Source organism: Sciurus carolinensis, chromosome 9 (assembly GCF_902686445.1).
Source record: "Sciurus carolinensis chromosome 9, mSciCar1.2, whole genome shotgun sequence".
NCBI lineage: Eukaryota > Metazoa > Chordata > Mammalia > Rodentia > Sciuridae > Sciurus > Sciurus carolinensis.
Window position 1 is genome coordinate 101,668,298 of NC_062221.1, and position 26,108 is coordinate 101,694,405.

A 26,108-nucleotide genomic window follows, 5' to 3' on the forward strand; every position below is an offset into this window, starting at 1 on the left:
AAATCTTCTAGTATTATTGTGCTATTATTTCTCCCTTCAATACAATATATATTTCACATATTTGGGTGCTTCCCTTTGGTCTGTAGGGTTTCTGTTGAAATATCTATTGGTAATCTTATTGGAACTCCCTTGTATGTGATGAATTGATTGCTTTCTTTTTTCTTTTTTTCCCTCTGCTTTTTTCCATCCTACCCCCACTTTTTGACTTTCAATATTCTCTCTTTACCTTTGACTGTTGACAGTTTAATTATAATGTGTCAAGACATAGACTTTTGTGTTCATCCTATAGAATGGAATCTATTTGGAATCCATTAAGCCTACTGAATTTGCATTTGCATTCCTTCTTCATATTTCATATATTTTCAGTTATTTTTCTCAAATGATCTCTATGCTCCTCTCTCTGTTCTTTTGGAATTTCTATAATACCTATATTGCTTGATGATATCAAATGATATGTCTGAGTTCATTCATTCTTCCCTCTACTTGATCAATTCTGCTATTAAACACCTCTAGTGAATTTTTAAATGCAGTTATGCTATTTTTCAGTTCCCAAATTTCCACTTTTAAAAATAGTTTCTATTTCTTTTGATATTCTCATTTGGTTTATTCATCAATTTTCTGATTTTGCTTAATTTTTAAATCTGTGTTCTCTTTTAGCTCATTGAGTTTTCCCTGTTTCAATATGGTTGTTTTGGACTTGGCACTTGCCTAGGGCATGACAACTTCTTAACTGGTTTCTACAGTTCTCATTGTCTTTTTGGATAATATATTGTTATTAAATTATATTCTTACTGGGGGAATAAATTCTGAGGTTTCCTGTTTCACCATCTTGCTGCCATCATTCTGAAAGTTTGATTTATTTACACAAGAACTGGAGCATTCTAAGAATAGTTCTTGAATAAAAGATAACTTGTCAGGGAAGTTTTGACAATGAATCTTATATCCTTACTTGGAATATGGATTTTGTTTAATTATTAAAATAATTATAGGAAACTCAGAGATAACTTTTGGTTCTGAGCTAATGTATAAAACTTGTCACATAAAAGGCGCTCAGCAAAGATTCCTTTTTCTTTAAGGATAAAATGTTTCAATGTAAACATAGTTTCATTGCTTTTTATATGTAGTATCACTGAAAATACTTAAAACTTAGAAATATTACTATTCATTTACTTATGACAGGTTAGAAGATGAAGAACTGAATTCAATTTTAGCACTTATTTTATCAAGTGCTATATATGAATTAGAATGTATAATTTTCATTCTCACTTATGATGCTTAAATTATGTGTCAATCTCACTGGGTCACATGAGACTCAGATGTTTGGACAAACGCTATTTCTGTGAGGGTGTTTTTGGATGCAATTAACATTGAACTCAATAGACTGAGTGAAAAAGTATGGGCCTTCCTGATTTTGATTGGTTCACTCAATCAGTTTTTGAATACAACAACAAAAAAAACTGACTCCTTCCTTAAGGAAGAGAATTCCTTCTAACTGCCTTTGAACTGAGACTTAAATTGAAATTCTGGCTCTTTCTGTGTCTCAGTTCTGCCAACCTTCAAATTTGAACCAGACCCTCAGCTCTCCTGGGTTTAGAGCTTTCGAGTCACCCTGGAGGTCTTTGGACTTCTTAGTCCTCACAATGACTTGAAACAGTTCCTTTTTTTTTTTTTTTTTTTTTTTTTTTTTGCGGTGCTGGGGATCAAACCCAGGACCTTGTGCTTACAAGGCAAACACTCTACCAACTGAGCTATCTCCCCAGCCTGAAACAGTTCCTTATAATAAATTCTATGTATCTATCTATCTACCTATCTATCTGTCTTATTGGTTCTATTTCTTTAGAGGAATTTTACTAAGGAATTCACAAATTGTGGTATAAAGAAATACTTGAGATAATAAGATCAATTATCTAAAAGTCCTAGTCTTATAAAACCTCTAAAAGAATACTTAGAATAATAAGCATAGGACTTAGCTAAATTATCCAGAAAATATTAACATTTATTTAGGGTAAGTGATATTTTAGTATTTTAGACTCTATGATGTTCAGCTGACTGATCAGAATCCTTGCAAGTAAATGCACATTGATATTCAGTACAATAAAGCTAACTTCACAAATAATAGTATAATTTAGAAGCATGTAATTGAATTCTTCACTAAATAGAACAGAAAATGCTGATTATTAAATAACATCTTTTTTTTTGTATTTTATAGACATAAGCTTAGTAGCAGAGAGAGTCTGTTTTTCTAATTCTTGGGTCATATTTCAGAGTTTCATGTTATTTAGTCCCTAATGAAATTATATGTTATATTTTTTCTGAAGCATTCAAAAATTTCAGCTACTTTATGATAATTTAGATAGGTAAACTTTCACCTAAGAAAACAGAATGTAATAAAGGTATCAAATGCCAGTAAGGATGAAAAATTTTTAGAAAGTCTGCTACCAGGATTTGTGTTGCACATCTCTTTCTTGGCTAATCTTATTAGCCAAGTATTTCTTTATCTGAGAATTATCTTTAATAAGTGTAACTACTATATGTAAAAGAATATTACATCTCAACCCAAATTTCAATAAGACAAAAATTAATCTGATTAGTTCTTTATAATTTTTTATGAAATTTAAAAATTTTAATCTTAGCGAATTTCATTTATTTCATTATTTTGAAAACATTAAGACTAGAAAAAATAAGGAAATCCAAAATATGTCAGAAATCTCCAAGCTAAAAGCCACCATGGCAACAAAACCATCTACTAAAGAAGTGTCAGAGATTGTTCATATTTTATTTGATGAATTAATATGGCTAATTAACATTGTAGGATGAGGGAAAGAGCAAAACATTAGCAGTGCTGTAAGAAACAACAGGGAAGAAAAACAGCAAATGAAATAGTAATGCAACTTTTAAAGGCAAGCCGATCACACACCATAACTAAACAATCTATATTTACTTAGACCTTTGTCATTTGTGCAGCAAAATCACTATTTAAATGCAAACATTTAACTAATTATTTAGGCATAAGAAAAACAGAAACCATGAAATCAAATCCAAATATGAAAGTTTTGGAGATTCCTCCAAAATTAAAAATAGAACTACCATAAGGTCCAGCTATACTACTCCTGGATATATAACTGGAAGGAATGAAGTTAGCATATAATAGAGACACTTGAATGCCCATGAATATTGGGACACTACTGACCATAGCCAAGATATGGAGTCAGCATAGGAGCCCATCAGCAGATGAATGGATAATGAAAATTTGGTATACATTTGCAAAGAAGTATTATTTGACCATAAAAAGAATGAAGTGTTGTCATTTGCAGGTAAATGAATGGAACTGGAGGAATTCACAATGAGTGAAATAAGTCAAACACAGAAAGATGAGTAGGACATGCTTTCTCTCATATGTGGAAGCTAAAAGAAGAAAAATAAAAGACCTGAAAGTACAAGAGGGACAATTAGAGGCTGGGAAAGAGTGGAGGAGGAGGGGTGAGAAAGGAGGGTGAGAAAAGATAGAAGGTAGAGTAGATATGATGAATGCACAATATATAATTGTATGGAATTGCCACACCAAAATCCATTAATTTGTACAATTAACACATGTAAATAAAAGATCCCTATTATTTTGCATAAAGTGGTACCACTCTAAACCTCAATAACCCAGAATCTATATATATATATATATATGATTCCATTTATATTATGTTCTAGAACAGGCATAATTAATAGTGATAGACATCAAGATAATTATTAGCTTTAGGGAAGTGGGTTTACAGTGATTGGAAGATGGCATATATGATTGTCTGTGGTACTGATAATATCCTATTTCCTGACCTGAGTGCTGTCTACCAAGATGTTTATTTTGAGAAAAATTATTCAAATGATACACTTTTGATTTGTGAATTTTTCACTATATATGTAGAACTTTGATGAAAATATTTTCCGAAAAACATCTAACAGATGCATCAGGTATTAGGAGAGAGATATACTATGATGCAAAATAGAGTGTTACATTGGTGATGCAAGGTAAGAAGGAAACATTGTTCTAATGTAATTTTGACATGTTGAAACACATAAATAAGATCACCGACAAACTTAAAAGTGATTATCAAAGATTCTGGTTGGGCTAAATAGCTCAGGCCAAACTCATGCAGATAACTGTCAGGGACCAAGAAGTTCTCATTCTGAGGACATTCTGACCTTTACAATAAGCAGCAGCGTCCCTCCCCCCCCTCCTGGCTGATAATTCTGACAGTATGGCGCCTATGGTGCCCACGGCTTCTCTTCCGGGACTACACTTTCCCGCCGGCGCGAACTTCACCTTCCCGCCAGCGCGAATTTGCACCCTATCAGGAACCCAGCAGAAGAACACAACCAACCAGGCTGCACCTCGTCATACCCCTCATTCCCTCAGCATAAATACCCGTGAGAACAATAAAAATTTTCAGCTTGATCAGAATTCCTGTCTTGCTGCCTCTCCCTGTGTCTCTTGTCCCTTCATTCCTTCTCTCTTAGGTTTGCCGTTCCGCGTTGATGTCCCGCGGGTCGGGACAGATAACAACCATATTTAATCTCCAAAGACAAAAATGAAAACATACCCGAAAGTACTAGAGAATGTCCGAAACCAGGAAAGAAACTGACACTTGGTATAAGCAATTATACTAAGTGAATTTCCCATGTGTCATGCACAGTTCATCAACTGATGATAGGCACCAATCTTTGTGAGGTAGGGCAGCTACAACCTCAACAGAAAATCCAAAGCTTTACCAGTTTGAAGAAAGTGAGCAGAGTTTGGATCGACTATAATTGGAGGATACAGTCAAGGGAGATCATAGAAGTGGGAGAACCTGTGAGTAGGAACACTGAATTCTACACATTAACCCTGACCAGTTTTTTGACTGACCTGAACGATAATTGTGGGGAAGATTCCTTCAAGTCCTGTAAAGCCAGAATTGAGAATAGGCAGTTAGAGTAGAATAGGAAAACGGGTCAAATTAAGAAAATGGAGGTCATCTGAATCTGGGAATGGAGACTGTCCCTGGAAGATTGGAATGTCAAGGTCTCCAGAGCCCATTGATTACCAAATTTACCTGCCTTTACTACTCCCAAAAGGCTACAGGCAAGAGTTGCTAATTAGTGCCCCCTGGGCTGTTACTTGCCTGAATCACTCTATTTGGCCCTGCCCATCTGCTTCTCACCTCTTTGCCATCTCACTGGTATCTCCTGGGCCTAGTCAGTAGGCAGGAAGGAAAGAGATAAGGGGGAAGAGAGCAGAAGAACAAAGAAAACTTTACATTTATAAAAGGGGCAAGAATTCCTCATCCCATGGATTCTGCTTTTGGGTCCCCTTCTTCTACCGGGAGAAGTCTACTCTACTATCCTTTAATAGAACTTCTTACTTTCTACTCTACACTTGCCTCAGCGTGCTTCTCTGGTGTTATACTTCAACATCTGAGGAAGCAGCGCTCCTCAAGGTAAACAGTGGTATCACCTGGTTCTAGAAGGAGTGAACTGAGATTCAGGCTGCCACCATTGCAAGGAAGGTAGTTTGTACTTTAAACTATATAGGCTGAATAATGGCCTTCCTTAGAATCTTTGAATATGTTAAATCATATGCCAAAGGAGAATTAAGGAAAAGATTCAATTAGGGTTGCTAATCATCAGACTGAAAAAGATTTTTTTCTTTTTCTTGGATTATAGGGGTGCTGAACATAAACATAATCACAAAGTTCCTTCAGTGTATCAGAAGGGAGGCAGAAAGTAGGTTTCAGATTAGTGCAATGTGAGAAAGACCAGACCAGTTATTGCTGACTTTGAAAATGAAAGTGGGCATGAGTCAAAGAGAATGAGCAGTTTCTAGACTCTGAAAAGGCAAAATAATTAATTCTCTCTTAGAGGTCTCCAGAAAGGACAGCAACCTTGTTGACACATTCCTTTTAGCCCAGGGAGAACCATTTCATGCTTCTGACAGTCAGAACTAGAAGATAAATTAACATTGCTTTAATCTACTAAATTTGTAGTACTTTATACAAAAGTCATTGAAAACTAATATGCTTTTTAAATTTATTTATAATTTTTGTAATGAATGTGGGCTACTGCTACTGAAGCCAGAATTAAGGACAGGTAGTTAGTGTAGAAATAGGGAATCGGGTCAATTCGAGGAAGCCATCTGCCTTTGGAAGTTGGAGACTGCCCCTGGAAGAATGGAATGTCAAGGATCTCCGGAGCCCATTGATTACCAAATTTACCTGCCTTTATCAAGGACTGCAAGCAAGGAGATGCTAATTAATGCCCCCTGGGCCCTTGCCTGCCTGAATCACCTTGGCCCTCCCCCTGCCCATGGCTTCTCACTTATGCAAAACCAGGCCTAGTCATGTAGGCAGGAAGGAGAGAGAGATAAGGGGGGAGAAAACTGGAGAACAAAAGAGACTTTAACCTATAAAAGATGTAGGGTGCGCTCACTTCTTGGGACTTTTAGAACATCAGCCATGGACCCCTTCTCCCTGCCAGGATAAGTCTGTATTACTTCTTTATTTATTTATTTTTTTTTTAATTTTTTTTTTTTTACGTTTACATAGGGTAATGATGTTTCTTTTTTTCCCTTCCCCCCACCCCTCCCACCCTTTTCCCTTTATACAGTCCTTCTTTCCTTCATTCTTACCGCTCTCCTTAGCCTAACTCTAAACCTAACCCTAAACCTAATGCTAACCCCTCCCACCCCCCATTATATGTCCTCATCCGCTTATCAGCGAGATCATTCGTCCTTTAGTTTTTTGAGATTGGCTTATCTCACTTAGCATGATATTCTCCAATTTCGACCATTTGCCTACAAATGCCATAATTTTATCATTCTTCATTGCAGAGTAATATTCCATTGTATAAATATGCCACAGTTTCTTTATCCATTCATCAACTGAAGGGCATCTAGGTTGGTTCCACAATCTGGCTATGGTGAATTGAGCAGCTATGAACATTGATGTGACTGTATCTCTGTAGTAGGCTGATTTTAAGTCCTTTGGGTATAGACCAAGGAGTGGGATAGCTGGGTCAAATGGTGTTTCCATTCCAAGCTTTCTGAGGAATCTCCACACTGCTTTCCAGAGTGGCTGCACTAATTTGCAACCCCACCAGCAATGTATGAGTGTTCCTTTTTCACCACATCCTCGCCAACACCTATTGTTGCTTGTGTTCTTGATAATCGCCATTCTAATTGGGGTGAGATGAAATCTTAGGGTAGTTTCGATTTGCATTTCTCTTATTACTAGGGATGTTGAACATTTTTTCATATATCTGTTGATTACTTATACATCTTCTTCTGTGAAGTGTCTGTTCATTTCCTTAGCCCATTTGTTGATTGGATTATTTGTATTCTTCGTGTAGAGTTTTTTGAGTTCTTTATAGATTCTGGAAATTAGCGCTCTATCTGAGGTATGGTTGGCAAAAATATTCTCCCACTCTGTACGCTCTCTCTTCACATTTCTGATAGTTTCCTTTGCTGAGAGAAAGCTTTTTAGTTTGAATCTATCCCAGTTGTTGATTCTTGCTTTTATTTCTTGTGCTATGGGAGTCCTGTTAAGGAAGTCTGATCCTAAGCCAACAAGTTGAAGATTTGGACCTACTTTTTCTTCTATAAGATGCAGGGTCTCTGGTCTGATTCCAAGGTCCTTGATCCATTTTGAGTTGAGTTTTGTGTAGGGTGAGAGATAGGGGTTTAATTTCATTCTATTGCATATGGTTTTCCAGTTTTCCCAGCACCATTTGTTGAAGAGGCTATCTTTTCTCCATTGCATATTGTTGGAACCTTTGTCTAGTATGAGAAAATTGTATTTATTTGGGTTTGTGTCCATGTCCTCTATTCTGTACCATTGATCTACCTGTCTATTTTGGTACCAATACCATGCCGTTTTTGTTACTATTGCTTTGTAGTAGAGTTGAAGATCTGGTATTGCAATACCCCCTGCTTCGCTCTTGCTACTGAGGATTGCTTTAGCTATTCTAGGTTTTTTATTCTTCCAGATGAATTTCATAATTGCTTGCTCTATTTCTGCAAGGTACATCATTGGGATTTTAATTGGAATTGCATTGAATCTGTATAGCACTTTAGGTAGTATAGCCATTTTGACGATATTAATTCTGCCTATCCAGGAACATGGGAGATCTTTCCATCTTCTAAGGTTTTCTTGAATTTCTTTCTTCAGTGTTCTGTAGTTCTCATTGTAGAGGTCTTTCACCTCTTTTGTGAGATTGATTCCCAAGTATTTTATTTTTTTCGATGCTATTGTGAATGGGGTAGTTTTCCTAATTTCTCTTTCTGAAGATTCATCACTTATGTATAAAAATGCATTGGATTTATGAGCATTGATCTTGTAACCTGCTACTTTACTGAATTCACTTATGAGTTCTAAAAGTTTTCTGGTGGAATTTCCAGGTTCCTCTAAATATATAATCATGTCATCAGCGAACAGGGATAGTTTGAGTTCTTCTTTTCCTATTCGTATCCCTTTAATTTCTTTGGTTTGTCTGATTGCTCTGGCTAGAGTCTCAAGGACGATGTTGAATAGAAGTGGTGAAAGAGGGCATCCCTGCCTTGTTCCAGTTTTTAGGGGGAACGCTTTCAGTTTTTCACCATTTAGAATGATATTAGCCATGGGCTTAGCGTAGATTGCCTTTATAATGTTTAGGAATGTTCCCACTACCCCAATTTTTTCTAGTGTTTTGAGCATGAAGGGATGCTGTATTTTATCGAATGCTTTTTCTGCATCTATTGAAATAATCATGTGATTCTTAACTTTAAGTCTGTTGATATGGTGAATGACATTTATTGATTTCCGAATGTTGAACCAACCTTGCATCCCTGGGATAAAACCCACTTGATCGTGGTGCACTATCTTTTTAATATATATTTGTATGCGATTTGCTAAAATTTTGTTGAGAATTTTTGCATCGATGTTCATTAAGGATATTGGTCTGAAATTTTCCTTCCTCGATGTGTCTCTGTCTGGTTTAGGTATCAGGGTGATATTGGCTTCATAGAACGAGTTTGGGAGGGTTCCCTCCTCTTCTATTTCATGGAATATTTTGAGGAGTATTGGAATGAGCTCTTCTTTAAAGGTTTTGTAGAACTCGGCTGAGAACCCATCTGGTCCTGGACTTTCTTTGTTGGTAGGCTTTTGATGACTTCTTCTATTTCATTACTTGAAATTGGTATATTTAGGTTGTGTATGTCCTCCTCGTTCAGTTTAGGTAATTCATATGTCTCTAGAAATTTGTTGATGTCTTCGAGGTTTTCTGTTTTGTTGGAGTATAGATTTTCGAAATAGCTTCTAATTATGTTTTGTATTTCACTCGTGTCTGTTGTGATGTTTCCTTGTTCGTTCCGAATTTTAGTAATTTGAGTTTTCTCCCTCTTTCTCTTTGTTAGTGTGGCTAAGGGTTTATCAATTTTATTTATTTTTTCAAAGAACCAACTATTTATTTTATTAATTTTTCCAATTGTTTCTTTTGTTTCGATTTCGTTGATTTCGGCTCTGATTTTAACTATTTCCTGTCTTCTACTACTTTTGGTATTGGTCTGCTCTTCTTTTTCTAGCGCTTTGAGCTGTAGTGTTAAGTCGTTTATTTGTTGATTTCTACTTCTTTTTTTGAATGCACCCCATGAAATAAATCTTCCTCTAAGTACTTGCTTTCATAGTGTCCCAGAGATTTTGATATGATGTGTCTTTGTTCTCGTTTACTTCTAAGAATTTTTTTATTTCCCTCCTGATGTCTTCTGTTATCCATTCATCGTATAATAGTGTATTATTTAGTCTCCAAGTATTGGAGAAGTTTCTGTTTTTTATTCTGTCATTTATTTCTAATTTCAATCCATTATGATCTGATAGAGTACAAGGTAGTATCTCTATCTTCTTGTATTTGCTAACAGTAGCTTTGTGGCATAAAATATGGTCTATTTTAGAGAAGGATCCATGTGCTGTTGAGAAGAAAGTGTATTCGTTCTTTGTTGGGTGGTATATTCTATATATGTCCGTTAAGTCTAAATTGCTGATTGTGTTGTTGAGATCTATAGTTTCTTTATTCAATTTTTGTTTGGACGATCTATCCAGTGGTGAGAGAGGTGTGTTAAAATCGCCTAGTATGATTGTGTTGTGGTCTATTTGATTTCTGTAATTGAGAAGGATTTGTTTGACGTACATGGATGAGCCAATGTTTGGGGCATAGATATTTATGATTGTTATGTCTTGCTGATTTATGCTTCCCTTAAGCAGCATGTAATGTCCTTCTTTATCCCTTCTGACTAGTTTTGGTTTGAAGTCCACATTATCTGAGATGAGGATGGATACTCCAGCTTTTTTGCTGTGTCCGTGTGCATGGTATGTTTTTCCCCATCCTTTCACCTTTAGTCTATGAGTGTCTCTTTCTATGAGGTGAGTCTCTTGCAGGCAGCATATTGTTGGATTTTTCTTTTTAATCCAATCTGCCAGTCTGTGTCTTTTGATTGATGAATTCAGGCCATTAACATTCAGGGTTATTATTGTGATATGATTTGTATTCCCAGTCAATTGACTCATATTTGTTTTTGGCATGATTTGGTTTCTCCTTTATTTGGCTATTCCTTTAGGCTAGTGCCTCCTGTTGCTGATTTGCATCGTTGTTTTTCATCTCTTCCTCATGGAATATTTTGCTGAGAATGTTCTGTAATGCTGGCTTTCTTTTTGTAAATTCCTTTAGCTTTTGTTTATCATGGAAGGATCTTATTTCATCGTCAAATTTGAAGGTAAGTTTTGTTGGTATAAGATTCTTGGTTGGCATCCGTTTTCTTTCAGGGCTTGGTAAATGTTGTTCCAGGCCCTTCTGGCTTTTAGGGTCTGGATTGAAAAATCTGCTGATATTCTTATTGGTTTCCCTCTGAATGTAATTTGATTCTTTTCTCTCGCGGCCTTTAATATTCTGTCTTTATTTTGTATGTTAGGTATTTTCATAATAATGTGCCTTGGTGTGGGTCTGTTGTAATTTTGTATGTTTAGAGTTCTATAAGCCTCTTGTATTTGGTTTTCCATTTCATTCTTCAGATTTGGGAAATTTTCTGATATTATTTCATTGAATAGGTTGTTCATTCCTTTGGTTTGTTTCTCTAAGGCTTCCTCAATCCCAACAATTCTTAAATTTGGCCTTTTCATGATATCCCATAATTCTTGTAGATTCTGTTCATGATTTCTTACCATCTTTTCTGTTTGGCCAACTTTGCTTTCAAGATTAAATAATTTGTCTTCAATGTCTGAGGTTCTGTCTTCCAGGTGCTCCTGGAACCAATTCTATTGGTTATGCTTTCTATGGAGTTTTTAACTTGGTTTATTGTTTCCTTCATTTCAAGTATTTCAGTTTGGTTTTTTTTCAGTATCTCTAACTCTTTATTGAAATGATCTCTTGCTTCCCGTATTTGGTCTTTTAACTGTTGATTGGTGCGATCATTTAATGCCTGCATTTGCTCTTTCATCTCCTCCTTCAATGCCCGCATTTGCTCTTTCATCTCCTCATTTGCTTCCCTGATCGTTTTAATTACGTACATTCTGAACTCCCTTTCTGACATTTCTTCTGCTGTGCTGTCATTGGGTTTTATTGATGTAGTATCTAGGTTTGTTTGGGACATTTTCTTCCCTTGTTTTCTCATATTGGTCAGTTGTCAGTGGGACGCTGAGATATTGCAGTTTTCCGCTATTGGCTTATAGTGTCCCGGTAGATTTCCAGTGTATCACCTCCCAGCCTTCAGTAGCCTGATGTCTTGGAGGAATCTGATAAAGCAGCGTATCCGAAGAAAACTGCCCCTAGCCCCCTACTGGTTCCATGATTTGGAACTGGCTCTGTGCTGAAATGCTCTCACTGTGGGCCTGCACCGTGCAGCTGGCCGTGTGGGAGGAGCTCACTGCCGGAGTGTGGAAGGCTACCTTGGGAAGACTCTAGCTGCCCTGCCTGGCTCCGATAAGCCACCTCTATCTGGGCCTGCCACCCGGGCCGAGCTTTACACAGTGGGCAGACTCACCCGTGGCTCTATTTCAGTCCCAGTCTCTCAATGCCTCCCCTTCTTAACTCCTGGGTTCTGGAGCGACAGGGGGTGCAGTCTCCCTCTAGGCCGCCATCTTGGATCGCCCCGAGAAGAGAGCCTGCAGCCGGAGTGGGCAGAGCCGCCTGAAGAGGTGTCTGGCTGCCCTGCCCTGATCCCAGAGGCTGTTTGCGGATCGAGGCTCTCCGTTGGTTCGGGGGCTTGTGGCTGGTTCTATGTAGAAAGTCTCTCAGTGGGCGGTCAGCTCCGAGAGGCTAGCCTTGAACGGCACCTCCCACCGCAGGGGTCCAGACTACTTGGGGAAGTCTCTCGCTGCCCTCTCTGGACCCTGAATCTGCTTGCGTGCCAGAGTACGCTGAGCTGCACTGGCTCCGGGACTCGGAGCTTGTTCTGGTCAGAAAGGCTCTCACCAGCGGGCCAGTTCCGTTCCGAGAACCTGGAGAAGCTGGCTGTGTGGGCGGGGCCCACCGCCGGAGTGCAGAGGGCTGCCTGTGGATGACTCTAGCTGCCCTGCCCGGCTCCGATAAGCCACCTCTATCTGGGCCTGCCCCCCGGGCCGAGCTTTACCCAGTGGGCAGACTCACCCGTGGCTCTATTTCAGTCCCAGTCTCTCAATGCCTCCCCTTCTTAACTCCTGGGTTCTGGAGCGACGGGGGTGCAGTCTCCCTCTAGGCCGCCATCTTGGATCGCCCCTCTATTACTTCTTTAAATAAACCTGCTTAATATGCTTGCCTTGGCGTGCTTCTCTAGTGTTCAATCTTCAACATTAGAAGGAGCAGAACTCGTCACCACTAAACGGCGGTATCACTACTATTACAGTACCTAAAAATGTGGAAGTGGTCTTGGAATTGGGCAATGGGTTGAAGCTGAAAGAATTTTGATAAGCATCATAAGAAAAGCCTAGATTACCTTGAATAAGCTATAAGTGAAAATATGGATTTTAATGAGTGTGTTAGTGAGGACTTAAAAGGAATAAGGAACATGTTATTGGAAACAGGAAATGAGGAAATCTTTGATATACAGTGACAGAAAGTGTAGTAAAAGTGTGCTTTGAGGTTATGTGGAGAGTAGAATTCATAAGAAATGAACTTAGATATTTAGAGAACGAGATTTCCAAGAAAGTGCCAAAACTGGGATCTGGTTTCTTCTTGCTGCTTATAGTACAGTGTGAGAAGAAAAGAGATAAGATGGGGTAACAACTGTAACATAAAAAAGGACCAGCATTGGATGACCTAAGCTATCTAGATAAAGACACCAAAACAAACAAAACCCAACCCCAAACAAGTGAGGGTATGACTGGGTAACCTTTTACTAATCCTTCAGAAAGATGGATTCTTAGCCATGTAAATGTGTGGATAAATATAAAAAAAAAAATTCCCCCCCCTGTGTGGGGAGGAATTTAGGTAACCATTAGAGGTGTGGGCTGGCTGGAAATAAAGACTAAGAAAGTAATATTAAAAAATAAACACAAAAGACCAGGAATATATTGAAAACAAGGGCTTGATGGGTGGAAGAGACCTGATGGATCTGATCTTAACCAAGAGAAAAACCCGCAAATGCTTTATTTATAGTGACACACACCAAAGGAATTCAGTGAAGAGCTTTTTCAGTAAAACAGGATAAGAGTGGGGGAAAAAAGTTTTTGGGACTTGGCAGTTTACAACCAGGGCGGCTGCATTTGAACCTAGGGCTGTGAGCTAAGGCAGGGTGCCAGCATGATCTGGGCTTTCTCAAACCAGGGACTTTCACCCAGGAGTTCCAAGAAAAGCATCCTCCCTGCCTTATGAGGGCTCAAACAAATCCACAGTTCATACCAGGCTTCCAACAATTGATATGACATTGAATTCACTGATATAAAGTTTCTTTGAAAAGATTAAGCATGTGAATTAGATCCCCTCAGCATCTCATTAAAAGTCAAATACAGACAAGTCAGTCAGAAAAAAATGACATATTATGTATAGGAAGAAAATTTCTGTGATTTCGGACTATCCTTTGAAGTGGTGGTTTTGATACCGCTCTTTACTGGTGACGAGTCCTGCTTCCTCAGGTGTTTAAGTATAACGCCGGAGAAGCACGCTGAGGCAAATGTAGAGTGGAAATTAAGCTTTATTAAAGAAAAGTAAAAGCAGACTTCTCTGGGGTGGAAGAAGGGGACCCAAAGTCAGAATCTGCGGGATGAGCAAATCCTGTCCTTTTTATGGGTTTTATTCTCCCATTCTCTCCCCCTTATCTCTTTCCTTCCTGCCTACGGGATTAGGCCCCATTTTGCAGGTGAGATGTAAAAGGTGAAAAGTGGATGGGGCAGGGGGAGGGCCAAAGTGATTCAGGCAGGTAAGGGCCCAGGGGGCATTTATCAGCATCTTCCTGCCTGTAGTCTCTGACAAGGGCAGGTAAATTTGGTTATCAATGGGCTTTGCTGGTCCTTGACATTCCATTCTCCCAGGGCAGTCTCCAACTTCTAGAGGCAGATGGCTTTCATGACCTCCATTTCCTCCATCTGACCCGATCCCATATTTCTACACTAACTGCCTGTCCCCAATTCTGGCTTCAGTTTCTGGGAAAGATCTGTGGAGAAGCCCTTCATCTAATGGACTGATTTGTGTGACATACATGAGATAAACATGCATAGATCTTAGAAATTTTTTATCAGCGGAAACATTGCCAGTTGCTAGTTGGAATTTAAAAAGGGCAGAGTACAAAAGGAAGAAAGATTATTGGATTTCTAAAATTCTATAGGTAAGATACAAGATGATAAAATTACACAGCTGCAAACACATATGACCTTTCATAAAAAGGAAGACCCATTCAGTGGGGAGCTTTGATTCTGAAAGTGAGTAAAAAATTATAGACTATTTCCAGGTTTTGAAAACAAAAGGAGTTTGTGTATCTGGATCTCAAAGCTGCTTGAGATTGGTGACCAGTCTCCCTTGCATTCTATAACCATTAAAAAATATTCTTAAGAAATGGAGGCAAATTGAAGACAAATTCAGATAAAAGAAAATTCAATACAAGGAGACCAGAACTATAGAAAGATGATACAGGACATTCTTTTGGAAGATAGCCAGTGATACGTGATGGAAACCTAAACTTTCAGGGAAGAGATAAAGTACATTTGGAAATTGGAAATTTGTGGATAAATATAAAGGGCAATTCTTTCCCATCTTTATTTAAAATGTAAATAATTGTTTAAAGGAAAAATTTAACACTGCTTTTGGAGGTTTATAACATATAAAAGTGATATATGTATGTGGAATATAGGAGAAATAAATGACCCAATGTGGCTATATAGGTTTGAAATTTTAGGTACAGTAGTATAAGATTCACTGTGACTAGAATGTTTAAGTTGAGAATGTAATCCCTAGAGCACTCACCTAAAGTAATTCAAGGAAGTATATTAAAAAATTAATGAAGATTAATATCAACAAAAGCTTAGGAATACACACATTCATGTAAGTCAAAGAGCTTTGGAAAGGACTCTGCTATCTAAATTTTCAAAGTGCAATATAAAAAACTATTTTTTTAACTAAAATTTATGAACTATATGGCCTTAAACTTAAGCAAGAGAAATTTAAATTTGATATAATAAAAGCATGTTAAATATTGCCAGTCTATACGAGGGCAGAAAATTGCTCATGTATCTATTTACATAAAGTCAGAGATTATTAGTTTATTTTGGGAATATAGTCCTATTAAAGACACAGAATAGATGTGACAATCATTTTGAAGTTTTCTTTTACTCCATTCTATCTTGTGGGGTTCCATTTCATAATTTAATTGTTTAGGTTACACTAAAAATGGATTTTGTATTACAATGAAAAAAAGAGAGTCTAATAAAACCATTCAACCTACCATCAGTTTTCTTGTGCATGAGCAAAAGCCAAAATTTCATACTTATTTAGGTATATTGTGTTCTGAATTGATAGTAGTATTTTGTATGCAAGTCACTTTGGACTTATCTTCTGAAGTTATTTATTCAAATTCTCATTCTGAAGTTATTTATTCAAATTCTCACTAACAATGAGTCCAAAAGTTTCTGAACACAAAAACTTAAATATTTCAATTATTATGCTATTTTCTTATGCAAGAAAACATCTGCTGATCTACTTTTTTTAACCATTTTTTTTTAGTTTTTTAGTGTTTTGAAGTTTTTTTTAATTTATTTTTATTTTTATAGACTGCGCTTTGATTTATTGTACACAAATGGGGTACAACTTTTCGTTTCTATGGTTGTACATGCTGTAGATTCACACCATTACTGTAATCATACACATATACATGGGGTAATGATGTCTGTCTCAGTCCACTGATCTACTATTAAGATCAACTCAATACCTTTTCTGATTCTAAGCCTGAACCTTAGTAAAACTGAAAACATGGTTATCTCCCTCTGTGTAGTACGTGACTTGCAGTGAGTGAGTGCTATCCTGCTCCCTCACCAAGGCTTCTTCCATGGGAAGCCATATCTGGCCCCTGCAGCATCACCTCCTCCAAGACCTTGCTGGTCTTTCTCAACCTCACGGGCTAGGAGAGCAGCAGGCATTTTGGCTGGGTGGGAGCCTATGTCTTCATCACTTATGATGACTATGACCACTTCTTTGAAGATATGTACACTCTCAGACCTGCTGTAGTGATCATAGTGGTAGGAACCTTACTTTTCATCATTGGGCTAATTGCCTGCAGTGCCACAATCTGGAAAATCTCTGTGGATTTGTCACTTTTGTCTCATCCTGCTCTTGTTTTTTGTCATGGAAATTGTTGTGGTTTTGGGATATGTTTACAAAACAAAGGTGGAAAATGAGGTTGATTGCAGCATGCAGAAAGTTTGTAAGACTGAAGCCAGAATTAAGAACAGGTAGTTAGTGTAGAAATAGGGGATCAAGTCAAATCGAGGAAATGGAGGCCATAAAGCCATCTGCCTCTGGAAGTTGGAGACTGCCCCTGGAAGAATGGAATGTCAAGGATCTTGGAGGACATTGATTACCAAATTTACCTGCCTTTATCAAGGACTGCAAGCAAGGAGCTGCTAATTGGTGCCCCCTGGGCCCTTATCTGCCTGAATCACCCTGGCCCTCCCCCTGCCCATGGTTTCTCACTTAATAAAAAACCAGGCCTAGTCAAGTAGGCAGGAAGGAGAGATAAGCGGGGAGAGAACTGGAGAACAAAAGAGACTTTAACCTATAAAAGATGTAGGGTGCGCTCACTTCTTGGGACTTTTAGAACATCAGCCATGGCCTCCTTCTTCCTGCTGGGAGAAGTCTGTATTATTACCTTTAAATAAAACCTGCTTAATATGTTTGCCTTGGTGTGCTTCTCTAGTGTTCAATCTTCAACATTAGAAGGAGCAGAACTTGTCACCGGTAAACGGCAGTATCAAGACCTACAGTGTAACCAAAACCTTTATTATGTTAACAGGGCTATTGATTATGAACAGAGACAGCCCCACTATAGTGAAATTCATAACTACTCAGACTGAGAAAATATAGGCTGGTTCAAAGAAATCAAAAACCAGAGTGTTCCTCTTAGTTGCTGCAGTAAGTCTGCTAGTAGTTGCAATGGCAGCCTGTCTGATCCTTCTCACCTCTATGCTGAGGGATGTGAGGCTCTAGTTGTGAAGAAGCTACAAGAAATTCAGATACAAGTTATCTGGGCAGTGTTGGCCTTTACAGCTATGTAGGTGTTGGGCATGCTTTGTGCATGCATTATGTTGTGCTTATGAGCTCCGCATCACTGGCAGAACCTATGCATAGTAGATATGTCAAGCATGGGCTTTTTAATCTTGTTTTGATTTGGAAGGTGAAGAGCAGATCCGGGCGGTTGGCCTCCTAAGTTCATCCAGTTAAAGCAAACATACACTGGTGTTGGATGGAACAGTTTGGCTTTTCTTGTACCTACCCATTTACCTATAGGTCTGTGACTTTTTTCCTTTGTTTTAACTGAATTTCCATGCCCCTAAGTGTTTAAGTTCAGTGGTAAATATTTTAATTTCAGAACCATTTGCAAGTTGCATGTGCCATAGAATTAAAGAAGAACATATGCCTGCTTTTGTTGCCTCCAAGCAGTAATGGGACTGATGTCATAGTATCACCAAGTCCTCTTAGTCTTTATTGTGGAGAACTCTTGGCCAAAGTTTTTTGTGGCAAGGAGGAGGAAGCCAGCTGTCTGGTTTAAGTTAACAGCGGATGGTGCCCCTCATCAGTGTCCTTTTAAAGAACATACACTGTAGTTTGATAAGACTGCAACTATAAAAAGTGGCTAAAATAGATTTTGGAACCATAGAGAGTGTATCTTTGTTCATCTTCAAAATCAGAGTCTGATCTTTGAAACTAGTGTTTTTTAATCAAAGCTGGCTTTATAAGAGGAGATTAATGTATTCACTACTGCTTTAAAACAATTAGTGTGCATGTGTGTGTTTTTTTATGATTGAGCCCATTCATCATAAATCTTAAACTCATTAGAGATAATGTATCCATGTAGATTAGCAAAATAACAATGTAGATGTAATCTCAGTTGTGCATAGAAAAATTTAACTCAATAAACTCAGCCCTAAAACAACAACAACAACCAAAACTACAACTTGGTACTTTGAGTTGTATTTGGCATACAGGTATTTACATAAGTTAGAAGAACCCTTATATGTATTAACTGGTATGGTAAATTAAAAATATGGTTATTTTTTTCAAATTAGACAAGAGTTTATTTCAAAACTGAATTTCATTTAAACTTTTCCATTTTCCACTGCAAAAGTATGTATGACAAAGTATTATAAGTGCAAAACAATAAATTCAAAATAATGTGTTACACAGTTCTCAGTAAAGTTCTATATCTATGCAGGTGCATTTTTAAAATTCTAAGTTGTCTTCAATGTGTGTATTTTTCCTAAGTGGTTACGTTGGAAAGACTGCTTTCTTAAGAGACACATCTTTAGTGAAAATTCAATATTTATATTCTTCTCTTATTATTGTTGTTTTCTTTTATTTAGAATCTCTTGACTTTCTAATGAGTTATGAAGGTAGGCAAATCATAAATATTCATGATTTTGGTCTCTGGGTGAAAATACAGAGTACGATTTTTTTTTTTCCTCAGTTTTATCAAGGACCAGACTTGGCATTTGAATGGGGATTGAATCCATCTAAATCACAGACCAGTGTTGGTTTGTTTTCAGCAATACACAGCCTAGGCTGGATGAATTACCAAAAGTGTGGTGGTGTGTATCTGTGGACATGCAGTGAGAGGCAAGCAGAGCCACGGTGGCAGATAGTAAGTGTGCTTTGTCCAGAAAACCTGTGCCTCTTGCCACACTGGATGTCACATCTTCAGCACCTTTTTAAAATTCATTGAGCACTGCTGAATCACAAGTAGTGACTGCTCCAAGGACATAAAGGTGATATAAATTCATTTCCTGAGATGGTTATGATTTTATTAATTTGTTTTCACTGTGTGATCATAAAAAAATTTGATTTGGTAAATATTAAGTGCCTTATCAAGGGCAAAACATGCTGGAGGAATCAAAGATAAAATTATATTGGCCACCCCCAAGTAGCTTCTAACCACGAAAACTGTTGCACATGGTAGTATCAAGATGCTTGTTACAAGGGAATTTTAAAATCAGGGTGAATTTAACCACCTTTGTAAGGCAACTATGTCAACTATATATATTAATCACCTAATTCATTACAGACCACACTTCAGAGCAATTTATATATCACCTCTTCTCTAGTCTATCCCTCACTCAGAAATTAGATTTATATTGCTATCTGGAATATTAATCATGATATTGTTTAGGCAGGAAATTACCCTTTGGGGGTAATTATAAAAGCAGTAGATGATAACAGTTCCTTATCTGCTGAACATGAGAAAAAGAATGTTTATCTCTTTTAATTTGTTGCCTCAGTGACTTCTTAGAATTTTAGCTATAAAACCAATCAGTGTCATATGGTTGTAAAGATGACATTTCTTTGTGGTTCTATTCGTACCTCATTCCTGTTGTTTTCTGTGAATAGACATACTGTATACTAAGAAACAATCTGGTCTGCTTGGCCTTTCTCCAGAAACCTGAGTCAGACCACTTTAGTAGTATGAAGTATTCTTTCAGAATGAATGACCATTTACTTGAGGCTCATATGCTACAGTAATAAGCAGCAATAATACATTCCTATGTATTGTAATCACTTGCCTCAGATCTCTGATTTTTGTTGCCTAGGTTTGTAAAGCATCTAGAAGCAATTTAATATTATGCCTTGTTTTAGTAAAAAAATAAAAAGAAATTAAGAAAAATGCTCAAAAGGAACCACTATAATAACCAAAAAATAGTCAAAGTTCTCAGATAAAAATTAGTCTTAAAAGTAAATGCATTTACAATAAAAATAAATTAAAAAAAAAAAAAAAGTAAATGCAAGAGCCGGGCACAGTGGTGCACACCTGTAATCCCTGTGGCTCAGAAGGCTGAGGCAGGAGGATCACGAGTTCAAAGCCAGTCTCAGCAAAAAGGGAGGTGCTAAGCAACTCAGTGAGACCCTGTCTCTAAATAAAATACCAAATAGGGCTGGGGATGTGGCTCATTGGTTGAGTGTCCCTGAGTTCAATACTCAGTACCAAAATTAAAAAAAAAAAAAAAAAAAGGTAAATGCAGGTGCTTGCAAAAACTAAACCACATCTACCATTATTTCATTCTCTTTTGGTGTTCCAAAATATAGGTATTGATATTCAAGAAAGAATTCATGAGGAATGGGAGATTGGATTGTAATAATCTTTGAGAAGTAAGTTACAGATAGGCAAAATGGTGAATTGATATGAAGGGCATATCATATTAGTAGAAAGACAAGCCCAAGTGGAAGGGAAGCACAAAAGATATTATATTATATTCCCAGGGAAATTAGTGTAACTTTCTATCTGAGAGTCAAATGTTCATTGACCTAACCTCTGTAGACACTCTTGGGAATCACATGCCATGTGAGGCAGAGAACATGCTTGAGGAATACAAACTTGCATGGTGCTGTGTATATAATTTGACTTAGCAAGTTGTAGACTCAACAGGTTGGGTATATTTATCAAATTGTAGAAACTCCTTTATTCACAAAAATTCACTTAAGACTTACTGAAGATAATTAAAATAGAACCTGATTTGGGGGGAGGAGGGAAGAGGATAGGTTATAGAAGAGATTATAATTTTCTTTCTCATTTTACTATTTTATTCATTGCCAAAGTAGAGATTAGAGTAATAATAAACTTTATCTCTCTTTCTCTCTCTCCCTCTTCCTTTGTTTGTTCGTTCGTTCCTTCCTTTCTTCCTTTTTCTCTCTCTCTCTCCCTCTTTTCTTGGTAAGGGGATTTAACCCAGGGATATTTTAACAATGAACTATATCCTCAGGCCTTTTTTATTTTTTATTTTGAGACAGGATCTTCTTAAATTGCTAAGGGTCTCACTAAGTTGCTGAGATTGGCCTTCAACTTGTAATCATCCTTTCTCAGAATCCTGACTCCCTGGAATTACAGGTGCCTCTGTAATTACAGGTCTGACCTCCATTTTTCTTCCTTTGTTATTATTAATTTTTTACTGTAGAGCCTTAGGATATTGAAGAAATCTGGTTGGATAATAATAATTTTGACATCATCACTCTTTGGGAAAATATAACCCTCAAAAATACCCAGATCCTACAAATATATTACTGTAAGTATATTACTGGCAAAAGGGACTTTGCACAAGCAATTAAGCCTTTGAGATGGGAAGATTATCCTGGATTATCTGAGTAGGCCCAATCTAATAAAATAAGTCCTTAAAAGTGGGGAACTTTCCTGACTGGGTAAGAAAGATGAGATAAAAATAGAAGAGTAAAAGTGTGAGACAGATCAGTCTGCTGTTTGAAAATGAAGGAAGAAGTACCTAAACCAGGGAATACGTTTGGCCTTTGGATGTTGGAAAAGGTAAGGGAATACACCTGGCTCTAGGGACTTCCTGTGGAAAATAGCCCCGCCAGCATCTATATTTTAGTTTAATGACATCTGTAATGAACTTCTAATCTACAGAATTGTAAAATAATAACTTTGGAGTTTTTGGCTAAGTTTGTAGTAACTAAAATACTAAAACTTCCTTCTTCCCATATACAAAATCTAAGAAGAAAATAAACTGATATCATTTACGAAATTATTTTACCTCAATCCTACGCTTTACACTGATCTTTTATAATGTCCTATGAGAGATGGATTGATATCCCCAATTTAAAGATGAAAAGGAACATGTTAATAATTTGTCTGACTTTCGTCACTTCTTCATTCTCTCTAAATGAAAAATATTAATAATGTGTCCTAAGCTTATAGAACAGAGTAGCATTTATGTCACTGAAGCATGAGGCTGACTTCAGCAGTTCTGTCTTCCCAGGGCACCTTCTACCACCTCTCCTGCCTGCTGTGTCTCTGGGAGTCAGTGCAAGTTTCCATGATGCGATCTCACAGAAGCAACCTATGCCTCTGATGCTCTTACTCACAGTTCAGAACTCTGACCTGTACGTGTGGAGTGACCATCTTCAATAAAGAAAACCTGTCAGATATAGTAAAAAATCACGGATATGTGGAATTTATAGGGGTGTGGGGATCTGGTTGACTTCTTTCCATCCCATGTGACAGATGCAGTCACTATACGCCACCATCTGCAGAAGTTCATGAGGAAAATGCACACATGGAACTACTCTCTGTTGGCCTGGTCAGTCTTCCACTAAAGTCCCCAATCCCTGGAGCCAAACATGAATACAAATAACTATTTTCCAGTTTAGACTATTCATCCGTTCTTAGAACCCAGAACCCAGGATGACATCAGGCACATGGGAACCAGTTTTGAGTTAGGACACCCCTCCCTGCCTCTGAGAGGCCAGGGCACTTCATGAGGCCAACATCTTGATTTCACTACCAGGTAACAGAAGAGATTGAAAATGATTGAAATGACAGACTAAGAACACATAATTGGGGAGATGAAATAGGCCCGATTTGAGACCCCTATCGTGTTTACGGCAGTGAGCAGTGTCAGAATACATGGAAAGTGAGACACAGCCCACTTTCTCCAGGCCATTCGTCATCTGAACAGATGCCAGTCACTTCTATAGTGTTCTAGTTAAGGGTGATTTCTCTAATAATTGGGAGTTAAAAATGACCCTCCCCCTGACCTGCTTTATGGTGATGTCTCTTTAGATACAGCTCAATGCCACCAGGCATTCTGCAGGAGGGAGCCTGTTGCTTATCTTGGAGTAGTTCAACAAGAAAATAGATCTGCTCATTATTAAAAAATTATTAGTAATGTATAAAGTGAAACTTTGTATTAAGTAACAGTGACAAGAAGAAGAATGATACCAACCTAATTCCTTCACTCACTGCCACTATATTTTGCTGGAAAAGATAGTCATTGAACACATAATTTAAAATGTTGTATGGAGCAACAAAACAAGAAAAGGATATAAAAGTATATATATTTTGAAAAAAGAAACTCTTTGCTTATTAATGACATTATTGTCTGTGTAGAAAATCTGAAAGAATGAACAGAAAAATGTCTGAGAGACTACAGAAACTAATAAGCAATTATAACAAAATTGTAGGAAACAAAGTTAAGATACAAAAATGGATCACTTTCCTATACACCAACAATGAACAAGTTAAATCTGAAATTTAAAATACAATGCCATTTACATTAGCACCCAGAAATTAAATATTTGGTACAAATCTAAAATAATATGGATAAGATGTAGGTAAAGTAAATTATAAAATTCTGATAAAAAACAAACTCAAGGGCTGGGGATATAGCTCAGTCGGTAGAGTGCTTGACTCACAAGCCCAAGGCCCTGGGTTCAAATCCCCAGCACCGCAAAAAAAAAAAAAAAAACTCAAAATAGACAATATATTTATATTTATATAAATATATTTATATTTAAAATTCAGAACTGTAAAATTTGTATAAGATAATGTGGGAGAAATACAAATGAAAATACAGTGAGATAATAATGCACGATCATTAAAATGGCTAAGATCTGGAGCTCTGATAACACCAAATGCTGACAAGGATGTGAAACCACAGGAACTATTAATCATTGCTGGTTGGAATGCAAAATGGTACAGCTACTTTGGAAGACAATTTGGAAGTTTCTTTAGAAACTTAACATATTCTTATCTTATGGTTCAAAGGAATTGAATCGCCCAAAGTTGATCATACAGAAACCTGCACATGGATGCTTATATAGTTTTATTCATAATTGCTAAAGCTCAGAAGCAACCAAAATGTCCTTCAATAGGTGAGTAAGTTATGGTGCATCCAGACAATAGACCATATTCTGCCCAAAAAATTAATGCATTACCAAACCATGCAATGACATGGAGGAAACTTAAATGCATATGTCTCAGTGAAGGAAGTCAATTGAAAAAACTATGTATTATAGGATTCCAACAACATGACATCTTTGGAAAAGGTAAAACATAGAGATAGTAAAAAAGATCAGTGCCAGATTTTGGGGAAGGGAGAGTTGAATACATGAAGTACAGAGAAATTTTAGGGCAGTGAAAATACTCTGTGTGACACTATAATGATGGATAAATGGTATTAAACATTTAGAAAAATATACTATATTTCTATTTTGGGACAGTTTATACATTTGTCCAAATGTATAAGATGTACAACACCAAAAGAGAACACATATGTAAACTAAAGACTGGGGGATTGTGACATACTACCATAGATTCACCAATTATAGCAAAGTCCTCTTCTTGTGGAAGATATTAGTAACACAGGAAGTTCTGGACAGAAACCTTTGTGCCTTCCTTTTAATTTTCCTACAAGCCTAAAATTGTTCTTACAATGTGTATTTGAAGAAAGTTTGACAGATAATGCAAAGGGAAAATCAGAGAGCTTTTGGGACTGTAAAATAGAGACCAGAGTGGAGCCAGAAGGTCAGGGAAGATTTTGGAAGATATAATGCCACAGATGAGAATAATTAGCTAAATGAAGCAAGAGGAGTTTGGTAGTAGAGAAACCTTCCTGGATAAATAGGATACCATGTAAGAAGATGTAGATCAGAGGTAAAATTTAAATTGTTCAGAAATGGAAAGAATTATAAAAGGAAATAGTAGTTCAGGTTGTCTGGTGAGGTAGATACACAGTGGTTCTAGATCTTATCTTAAGAACAGGAAAAACCAATCAAAGCAGTTTAGGAAAGTGCATGACTTGAAAATGTTCACATTTTAAAATATTTTTTTTCTGGTTCCAAGAGGATAAATGGATTGTAAGGGAAATTGTGTGAAGTCTTCTGGGATAATTAAAAAGCCGTGGAGGTTGACCAGGGAAGGATGCCAAAAATGAGGATTTCGAAAAATTGATTCCTTCAACAGACACTTAGGATTGACTTGGATGTAATGCAGCATGAGGCATCAGAAGTTAGACAATAGTTAAAATTTTGCTGTAAACAATTGGAAACATGACATCCACTGTGAAGTGCAATGTTCAAGAGATGCTCTTTTCAAAAGGAAGGTTTTGAGTTCTGAGGGACATGTTGAGTTTGAGATTTCTTTGAGGCATGCAACCGTGGACCCTGAGTTGCCATTCACTATGGAATTCAGGAGACTGGCCTGTGCTTGAGAAACACATTTGGGAGTCCCTGGCAAATAAGGAAGAGTATTCCTGGGAGAAAGAAAGGTGCCTGTGTTGGAACCTTGAGGAACCATTCCAACAATATCCAAATGGGGGATGAGGCACTGACCAAGGTTCAGAGCTACTAATAGTTGAAATTCATAACCAAGTGTGTAGTATTCTGAAGTCCAGAATTCAAGATGTCTTACTCTATTAAATAAAGCACACTTTTGGACAGTTTTAAAAAATTCTGAGCTCTGAGTGTAATGGAAGCAATGTACATTTGAAAGATATTGAAGTACCTTTTTCAAAACAAATTATTTTTAATTCTTCTATTTTGGGTCTGTTTATTAAGGAAAAATATCTCTAAGCACATTCTATCTTTTGAAAGGTATTTGGCATATATCATAAATCTGTATGAATGGCTTTAGAGAGGGACATTAATTCTAAAACCCCAGATTA

General features: G+C 37.2%; 1 protein-coding gene and 1 pseudogene across 3 annotated transcripts in view; one reads left to right on the top strand and one right to left on the bottom strand.

Annotated features, from left to right (window-relative positions):
• The window catches only part of LOC124993721 (tetraspanin-3-like), a 61,020-nt pseudogene extending 43,255 nt beyond the window's left edge, over positions 1 to 17,765 (top strand).
• Htr1f (5-hydroxytryptamine receptor 1F) overlaps positions 1 to 26,108 on the bottom strand; it is a 161,945-nt gene that overhangs the window by 91,775 nt on the left and 44,062 nt on the right. The window lies entirely within an intron of this gene.